Here is a 10,398-nt window from a genome sequence, read left to right on the forward strand (position 1 = left end):
GAAAGCATTCCACTAGATGACAGAGCCAAAGAAACCAGCGAGTTGGACTTGGACAGAGACAATCTGCCAATGGAAAGAGCATTGGGAGTTACAATTGTGGTACAACTGAAGTACGTTGACACTGAAGAAAATTCTGCGAATGAAGTTTCCAGAGAACTGACAGTGAACCGTTTCTTAAGCGAGAAGAGATGGATCAATGAACTAAAATCTCTCTGCAAGCTAGAGAGAGAATGGCCAAAGCTTGAGCTGGGATTTGAAACCTCTAATGATCCAGACATTAAATCAAACTTAACGGTGAACTATATTGTTAAAGATCCTGTTATTCTTTTGAAGGATTTTCATATTTCAACATTACTGTTACAACACATCAATGAGTTGATCGGACATGGAGGAAGATGTTTCATGCTATCAAAGCTTTGGACTATATAATAATAATAATAATAATAATAATAATACATTTTATTTATGGGCGCCTTTCAAGAGTCTCAAGGACACCTTACAAAAATTTAGCAGGTAGAGGAAAAACATGTAAGGGGAATGAAATAAATAGTAGAGACATGACTAGTACACAAAGTAAAGACAGAATTCAATACAAACACAATATGAGGCAATTGAATGCACAGATGAAAAGGAGGGGACGTGGGGCTAAGGATAGGCAGAGGTGAAGAGATGGGTCTTGAGGCGGGACTGGCAGATGGTGAGGGACACGGATTGCGCATCAGTTGGGGGAGGGAGTTCCAGAGCCTGGGAGTCTGCCCTGAAGAAGGCTCTGTCCCCAAAACCTGCGGAGGTTGGACTTGTGTACCCGATACGACTTTGAACTAAAACCACTGTTGTAATAATTAATAACCAAGGTTGTGCTTGTTTCTAGAAGGCGAAAGTGAAGATCGGAAGAGGCGATGAAGAATTGTGATTGCAGAATTTATAGTGCATGCTATTTTTTCCCTCTGTAGTATATTGTTTAGTATCCCCCGCCTGTCACGCGGGAGAACCGGGGTTCAATTTCCCGACGAGGAGGAGCCACAGGGGGTTTATTCTCTGACCTTTTGCTTTTGATACATGTTAAGCCTTTATGCCCACTTTTTTAATGTTTATTCGTAATTACCTCGTTATATACTCGAACAATTAGGGACCGGTATGCCGTGGCCATTTGGCCTGTTTGCATGTCATTGAAGATGACATGTGCCTTTAAATTTTAGACTGCCCGTATATTGTGGGTGGGATTTATGTTTTTGGGCGTGTTTGGAGTTAGATGCTTGCGCAGAAGTTTAGTTTTTAGATTAGTTTGGAGAGACGATGGGGATGTTTAACCCTTCTGCCATGCGGGCCACATGCCAGATCTTGCCAGTGTTACGGAGTTTTCTAATGTCTAAAGTAATAAGCTGGAGTTCGAAGAAGATTATAGGAACGAGTCGGAAGAAAATTTGGATGTATATCACTGTTTTCTATTAACAATAAGCATTTATTCATCAAAAGTGTGTTTTGAAGCCATATGTGAGAAGAAGCTCTGAAGGTCTCTGTGAGTGAGCTCGCATGCGTTTAGAAGACACCCCCTTCAATCATTCTCATCCAAATAGCGGCTAGGGTGCTGATTACCTGAAAGATATGAAAATCTGCCGCTATATTAGTAATGGGCCTGTCCCCACTTAGACAACTTTTTAGACGACTGCAGGAGACTTTGCAGTCGCCACATGGTCAACACATTTTGTGGGTGGTTGCCGGGGAGTCGCCTTCATGGTCGTGAGGAGTTTCCACATTCTGGGACACTAGTCACGGCCTCGTTATGGTCACCACAAATTTTCAACATGTTGAATAATTAGCGGCCACTAGAATGAAGCCACCAGGAGTGTAGTGAGAATTCTCGAGCCATAGGTGGGTCGCCAGGAGGACCTAGTGAGTTGCCAGCAAAGATCATAGAGCGGAGCGAGATTTGTTCCACTCTGCGATAAAGCTGTAGTAGGTGATGGTAACCTTGAGCGCCATTTCCGTACACGGCTTCCGTCTGGCGTTGAGCTAATTCAGGGAGATTCTTCTATAACAGGCCGAGAGATAAAGATAGGCATAAAAATGCAGCAGTTCGGCGCATTTCTGGACAAAAGGAATAGGTGACATTTCTGGTCCAGACCCGTCTTCAGACTGATGTCAGGGGAAGAGGAACAAGAGATATAGACGGTACTAAGGCAATGAATGGAAGATATGCCTATATCTCCCATCTCCCTTTCCCTTGACTGTCAGCCTGAAGAAGGATCTCGACCCGAAATGTCACCTATTTCTTCTCTAGGATCGTTTCTTTTGTCCGTCTCTCCGCGCGTTCGCTCGCTTTTGGTGCCGGCGCTTCTCCCCTCCGACTCCGCCAAACAAACACACACACACACACACACACACACACACACACACACACACACACACACACACACACCACACACACCACACACACACACACAACACACACAGCAGCTGTCCGGCAGGCCGAGACCAGGAGCAGGGCGAAGGATGACATTACAAATGGCATAGTGGGCTGTGAAGGAAGCCGTGTGTGTGTGTGTGTGTGTGTGTGTGTGCGTGTGGGTGTGTGTGTGTGCGTGTGGGTGTGCGTGTGTGTGCGTGTGTGCGTGCGTGCGTGCGTGCGTGCGTGCGTGCGTGTGTGTGTGTGTGTTCCACTCAGACAGTCGCCCGTTTCCAGTTGCAGGTTTTTGAGGCAACTGCCGGCAACTTGACAGTCACTGGCAGTCGCCGGAAAAATCGCTTAAGTGGGACGGCCCATGAGGCTTCTCGTCTCCATTTGAAAGATATGTCCTTTATTGTGAGGCTATGCCCTCTGGTTCTATACTCTCCCACTAGTGGAAATATCCTCTCCACATCCACTCTATCCTGGACCCTTGACCAGGACAGGGCGAGGAAAATATGGAATCATATCTGTGATGCTGCCTGACCCGCTGAGTTACTCCGGCATTTTGTGTCTATCTTCGGGGTAAACCGGCATCTGCAGTTCCGTCTTACATGTGGAATCATGTCTGTCCTTGATCATATTGTACGTTTATTGACTCAGATAGTAAACGGAAGGCTTTGTATTTCCAGATCCTGATGGAAAGGAATATGTCCTTTGCCAACAATTGTGGCAGTGGTTGCAGTGATTCTCGTCGCACTCTTGTTGCTCCTAGTTTTGGTCTGCATAAAGTAAGTCGTTACTCTCACCTGTTTTAGTTTATTAGATGTCTAACCATGGAGCTGTATGGTTGAGAAGGATGTATTCATGTGAAGTTTTTATCAAGGAGCGTTAATTTGGTTTTGCTCTTCTGACTGCACCCCACGCACTTCTTTAGATGCCCCGCCATCTCAGCATACTGCTGAATTATTTTTATTCAACTTTCCTTTACACTCACTTACCTGGGAGATGGGTTATGGAATGAGTTGACAGAGGATGTGCAGGTCCACCGCCGATCTTCCGGCAACTGGCCTCCTTTAATCCGGACAAAATTACGAGAGCGCACTTGAAAACCCGAAAATGTGGTGCCTAGGCTGGGTGAGGCAGCCGTTCTCCACCTCATCGTGACTTCCGTGGCCGATCGGCGGTCGAATTCAACCCCCCTGCGGCCGGGGCGCTGGAACTCCGGCCCGGCCAGAGCCGGCAGATCCATTCCCATAGCCGACTTCCGAGGCCGATTTGCGGGTCTGTATCTCGGCTCCCCAGCGGCCTAGGTGGAGACCGTTCTGGTACCGTTGGACTCCTCTCGAGGTTGTTGGTCTGGCAAAACGGATAAACCAGCAAGGGTCTGGAACCCAGAGTGCAGAAGAAAAATCAGTGCTGGACAACATTTCAAAGACATTTGGACGGGTATATGGATAGGAAAGGTTTAGAGGAATATGGGCCAAATGTGGGCAGGTGGGACCCGTGTAGAAGGGGCATCTTTCGTGGCATGGGCTAGTTGGGCCGAATGTTGTATGACACAGTTACTCTATTTCAAATGCAGTTGTTTAAAAAATGTTTTCCTCATGCCGTTTCCAGCTATTTAACACAATAGGTTAAATGGCGGCACCATGGTGCTGCTGGTGGAGCTGCTGTCTCACAAGCCAGAGACCCAGGTTCGATTCTGACCTCGGGTACTGTCTGTGTGGAGTTTTCACATTGCCTCTGTGATCGCGTGGGTTTCTTCCGGGTGCTCCACTTTCCTCCCACATCCCAAAGACAAGCCGGGTCAAACTAATGTATGGGTGATCGCTGGTCAGTGTGGACTCGTGGGCTGATGGGCCTGCTTCCACGCTGTATCTGAACTAAAGTAATAGTGGGCTGAACTGTTCTAGGTTCGATCTTCTTTTTTCATATCCCCTCTAACAATTTGCAAACAATAGACATAAGGCGAACTGGCGCAAGGTGGCGCCGCGGTAGAGTTGCTGCCTCACAGCTCCAGAGACCCGGGTTCGATCCTGACCACTGGTGCTCTCTGCACACAGTTTGGACGTTCTCCCCATGACCTGCATGGGTTTTTTTCCAAGATCTTGGGTTTTTTTCCAAGATCTTCGGATTCGTCCCACACTCCAAAGACGTACAGGTTTGTAGTTAATTGGCTTGGTATCAAATTAAAATTGTCCCTAGTGTGTGTAGGGTAGTGTTAATGAGCGGGGATTGCTGGTCAGCGCGGACTCGGTGGGCCGAAAAGCTTGTTTCCGCGCTGTATCTCTAAACTTAACTAAACTAAACTGACCCAGAGTTATTTATAATCTCTTTAGCTTCCTTGGTTAGTCACGATTGCTTCACCGCTCCCATGAACCTTTCTTCCTGGCTGGGATACACATTGTGGAGTTTCATGAATGACCTCCAATCCACATTTCTCCCTGTTCATCCATCAGCCTAGTCCATGACAGAAGGCTCTATTCTCGTTCTTTTGTAATTCTCTTGTTTCAATTGATTCTCTTCCAAGTATTGCCTTTTCGAGATAAATACAAACTTCTGTTTATAGCTCCATCTGGGATCTTGTTCGAGTTCATGTATTGAAACCACTTCATTACACTTCACAAGATCTTTGCTGGCTGACCTCGCGAACATATTGTTCTTGGAAGCTCTCGAATACACTCAGTAGATTTGTTCACATAACTTGCCTTCCCTGCCAAATTAACCCAATCTCCATAAATATAGACAATACAACAGTGTAGCTCAAGAACAGGCCCTTTAGCCCACAAAGTCTGTGCTAAGCATGATACCACGAACCAGTTCTTGTCTGCCTGCACATAATCCATATTCCTTCACTCACTAAATAACCATATGCCTCTCGAAAAGTCTCTTAAATGCCACTCTCATATCTCACTGCTTCAATAGTTCTTTACTATCACATGCACATACAGTGAAATTCTAATTTTTGCATGCAGTTCAGTAAAGTATTACTGAATATGGGGTGGCATGATGCCTTAATGGTAGAGCTACATGCCTTACAGTGACAGAGATCCGGGTTCGATCTGTACGGAGTTCTTGTCTGTACGGAGTTTGTACGTTGTCCCTGTGACCGCGTGGGTTTTCTCCGAGATCTTCGGTTTCCTCCCACACACCAAAGGTACAGATTTGTAGGCTAATTGGCTTGGCATGAATGCAATTTGTCCCTAGCGTAAGTAGGATAGTGTTAATGTGCGGGGATCGCTGGTTAGTGCGGACACGGTTAGCCGATGGGGTGTTTCCACGCTGTATCTCTCAACTAAACTAAATTATACATAAGCACAATCCACAAATGAGTACAAATTGTACAGAAATAGTCCACTGAGACCATATACAAGAGCCGTCAGGTTTTCGTACCATGTTGTTTTAGGATCTGCAGGCCATAAAGGCCCGTTATCCTGACGACGTTGCAGGGTCGGCCTGGCCAAGCGAAGCTGTAGGCATCCTCCACCGCTGCTCCACCGTTCTGGGCTGCTGCAGGCCGCGTTCGGTCCGTGTGCTCAGTCTTTGAGAGCAGTGCCCAATCTAATCGAGCCCCAGGCTGTGGCAGGCCTCCATTGCTGGACATCTGGTGGCACTGTTGCTAGCTGCCTCCGCCCACGGCCTGGCTGTCTTTTTTTTTTATTTGTTATGTTTAGAGTGTGTTTTTTGTTTTGTTTTTTAGGGTTTTTTTTGATATTTTATTTGGGGGGAAGCGTGTAGGGTAAGGGGAAAACCGTCCTTCAGTCGCTTCCTGGCGAGGATGCGGCTATTATCCAAGTCATGTCCTCGCCCCCCCCCCCCCCTTGCGGCCTACCAGCTGGATAGGCGCGGCCTTTCCTGCCAGGACCGGACAAGAGCTTCAACAGCGGCGGTGAGGCGCTGGAAACATCGCGAAGCGGGCGAGGCCTTCCTGGGATCGCCGCTTAGAGCTCCGGAGTGATGGGCCGCTGGTCCAACATCGTGGAGCTGTGGGTGCGGAGATCCCAACGCAGTCGGCGCCGACCTCAACATCGCGGTGTCCTGGGACCCTTTGCCGGGGGTCGCCAGCATGAATCTCCGCCCAGCACGGCCTGTGGACATGGGGAGCCGCGGACTGCGGTGGAAGGTGGCCTACGAGAGGTTCCCGGCGAGGGGGCCTGAACATCGGGCCGCCCGGAGTGGCGACTATTGGGTGCTCGGGAGGCCCCGACCACGGGTGAACGTTGAGGATCATCGGCGAGGAGGTTGACTGGACTTTGGTTCCTTCCTTCACAGTAGGGAACTTTGGTGCTGCTGTGGGGATGTTTGTGTTGTGGACTACTGTGTTATGTGTTTGTGATTTAAAAAAAAAAATTTTTGTATGACTAAGGGAAAAATAATTTTGTTGTCTCTTCATTGAAGACAATGACAATAATTTAAATCAAATCAAATCAAATCAAACTGTCACCTTGATTCAGATCACCCAGTGAACCATCGTCCCTCTCCTCACCCAACCACCATCCAGCCCTTTACTCTGGGGGTGCTTCCCACAGCCGGACACGAGGGCACGGAAGGTAAAACCCTGGTTCTTCTCTCTTGCATCCACCGCCGCCATCTTGAACCTCTCCCTCTCCTTTCTGATCCTCTGGGCCGAGCAGGGACTGGGCTCGGTGGCTCCCTCTACAGGCAGAATTCCCGGATCTGCGGCAGACAAGTCAGGCCTATTGTCGGGAGATAAAATCGGCACCAGATTGTGCCACGTGGCACAAGCCGCTTTTTGCCTCCACCACCACCCCTGGCATCTCATTCCAGGCACTCTCTGTGTAAAAAATACACTTGCCCAGCACATCCCCTTTAAAACGTTTCCTCTCTTATCCTGTAGCTATGCCCGCTGGTATTTGATATTTCCGGCTTGAGGAAAAAGGTTCTGACTCTCTACCCTTTCTATATGTCTCATAATTTTATATACTTCTATCAGGTCGTGAATCTCCTCAACACTTCAGAGTTCCAGAGAAAAAATAATATCTTTGAATAAATGTATGAATGAATGAATTAATTAATTAATTAATTAATACTGTATTCTCACATGTGACAATTCACAGTGATATTCTATATTTTGCGTACACAAGGTATACAAAGGGTCACCACATAAAGGGCGTCGAAAAAGGTACAAAGTACAAGAGACTTTCATTTGTTCCCAGTAGCATTTCAATACAGTCACATACTGTAAAACATCAATCCATATATCAACAACAATGACCCATGCCTTCCTCCAGTAAATTGTTTTAAGAGATCGCTTTGTGGGTTATAGCTGTTTAAATGCTCAATTAACGTCTAGAGGGGTTGTGCCTTAAACATGTGGGCGGAACGGTGGCGCAGCGGTAGAGTTGCTGCCTTATAGCTCCGGAGATCTATATTCAATCCTGACTGCGAGTGCTGTCCAGACGGAGTTTATACGTTCTCCCTGTGACCTTGTGGGTTTTTCCAGGTGCTCTGGTTTCCTCTCACACTCCAGAGATGTGCAGGTTGGTCGGTTAATTGGCCTCGGTAAATTTGTAAATTATCCCCAGTGTGTAGGAGAGTGCTAGTGTACGGTTTAATCACTGGTCAGAGCGGACGCGGTGGGCCGAAGGGCCTGTCTCCGCGCTGCATCTCTTAAAGTCAAGTAAGCCGAGTCAAGTCAAGTAAAGTCATTGTCTCAGGCAGTGAATTGTAAACACCCTCTGGTTGAAAGATATCCTCCCTTGTCTCATTGTTTTATGCTGATGTTCTGATCTGCTGCTCTTTAAACAGATGAGATAAGTCAATAAAGTTATTCCCACTTCCTAAAACTGTTCTGAAAAATAATGATTTGGCATTTTGCATTCCCTGCAGATGTAAATTATTGTCCAAATTGTGGCAACCAATCCCCGATGCTGAAGAGAAGTTCAGAGGACTTTTTGAAGAGTGCAATGGAGATTTTCAGGTAACCAAGAGCGTTAAAATATTTGCAAAAGAAACACATCCCAGGGCATGTGTTAAAACAATGGGATAGATCGCCACTCCTGATTTATGCACATCAGTACAATCTCTGCCTCAAAAATATCCATTGACTTGGTCTCCTCAGTCTTCTGTCATAATGAATTCCACAGATTCATCACCCTCTGACAAAATAAATTCCTCCTCAATTCCTTCCTAACGTTACGTCTTTTTACTCAGAAACTATGGCCTGTGGTCCTAGACTTTCCCACTTCCCATCTTCTCCACGTCCACTCTATCCAGGCCTTTCGCTATCTCGATGGGGACAATGTGATTTCCTTTGATGGAGCTCCCGGGAGACTCAGATTGTACATCCGCCATCACCAAACTGCTCCTTCGATGCTTGTGTCTGCAGCAAAATAATCGCCATTTGTTTTCTCATTCAGAAATGGATTAACAAGAGTATCCAGCTGACGAATAAAGCGGAAGAATGCTCGTTGACCACTGCAAAAGAATTCCAAGAGTCTTAAAAGAGACGTTGACACATTCCCTTCTGGTTTCATCATGGCAATCCGTTGGTCTTCATGGAGGAGGAAGAGGGAGTTCTATTTAAATGGAGATTGCAAAAGAAAATGGTGTCTCGATTGTAGTTCATGAAACCTTTCTTTCTGCCAGTGGGCGTGTGTAGTAATGGCCCCACACTGGACTTTCCAATGAGCACAGGACTTTGGATGAAGTTCGCTAAAGTATTAACAAGTAGAGAGGAGAGAGACACACGGTTGGATTCTTCTTTCCATGAAACTGTTTGCAAGGATTTCAATTCAAGAGTCAAGATTGTTCTATTGTCATTTGTCCCAGATAGGACAATGAAATTCTTACTTGCAGCAGCACGACAGAATATATAGACATTGTACACTGTAAACAATTTAAATAAGTGAGAAAAAAAAGTTCAGTGTGTGTACTCACACACGTACACATACAAAATAACACACACACACACAATGGACAGACGCCCAGAACATTTTTTCCCAGGGTTGAACGTAGAAGGTCAAAGACTGGAGGACATAGCGTTAAGGTGAGTGAGAGGGGCAAAGATTGAAAGGCATGTTTTTTTACATAGGGAGTGGTGAGTGCCTGGAATGTGCTGCCAGAGGAGGTAGTTGACTATGTTGGAAACTTTCAAATCAGGTGTCAGGGCTCACGACAGCACAGAGTCTGCCTTGTTGAAGGTACATAATGACCTACTGCTCACCGTTGACTCCGGCGACTGTGCAATCCTGCTCCTTCTTGACCTCAGCTCAGCATTTGACGCTGTCGACAACACCGGTACGGTGTTGGTATTGATGGCACTGCCCTGAGCTGGTTCATTTCCTACCTCAAAGGGAGGAGTTTCTCGACTAACATAGGCAACTCTTTCTCCTCCCCAGCTAGCCTCTGCTGTGGGCTCCACAAGGTTCCATCCTTGGCCCCATTCTCTTCTCCCTGTATATGTTCCCCTTAGGCCAAGTCATTGAAAGGCACGGCATTTCCTTCCATTGCTACGCAGACAATACACAACTCTATCTCCCCCTGAAGCCCGAAAACCAATCAAATCTGCTTAACCTTACCCGCTGCCTCGAGGATATAAAGTGCTGGATGGCCCAGAACTTCCTCAAACTAAATGAGAGTAAGTCTGAGGTCATCCTTCTCGGCCCCTCGGACCCAATCAAAATGATAGCAGGCAGTCTTGGAAGCCTTACCCCACTACTCAAACCTCACGTCAAAAACCTCGGCGTGATATTTGACTCAGCACTGAAATTTGACAAACAAGTCAATGCCGTGGTAAAAGCTAGCTTCTTTCAGCTTTGGACGATAGCTAAAATAAAACAATTCCTCCACTTTGATGACCTCGAAAAGATCATCCACACATTTATCTCCTCCCGCCTAGATTACTGCAACTCCCTCTACACTGGCATCAGCCAATCTTCCCTGTCCCGCCTGCAACTGGTCCAAAACGCCGCAACGAGACTCCTGACGGGCACCCGAAAATGGGACCGCATCACCCCGATCCTGGCCTCTCTCCACAGCCTCCCTGT

At 46.9% G+C, this 10,398-nt stretch overlaps 1 long non-coding RNA gene across 1 annotated transcript; it reads left to right on the top strand.

Annotated features, from left to right (window-relative positions):
• The first annotated feature begins 3,069 nt into the window (after positions 1–3,069).
• On the top strand, positions 3,070–9,569 carry LOC116974639. The gene is made up of 3 exons (XR_004412406.1): positions 3,070–3,177; positions 8,240–8,330; positions 8,770–9,569. It is a non-coding gene; the product is annotated as an uncharacterized LOC116974639 (long non-coding RNA).
• The last annotated feature ends 829 nt before the right edge of the window (positions 9,570–10,398 follow it).

Source organism: Amblyraja radiata, chromosome 6 (genome assembly GCF_010909765.2).
Source record: "Amblyraja radiata isolate CabotCenter1 chromosome 6, sAmbRad1.1.pri, whole genome shotgun sequence".
In the NCBI taxonomy this organism is placed as follows: Eukaryota; Metazoa; Chordata; class Chondrichthyes; order Rajiformes; family Rajidae; genus Amblyraja; species Amblyraja radiata.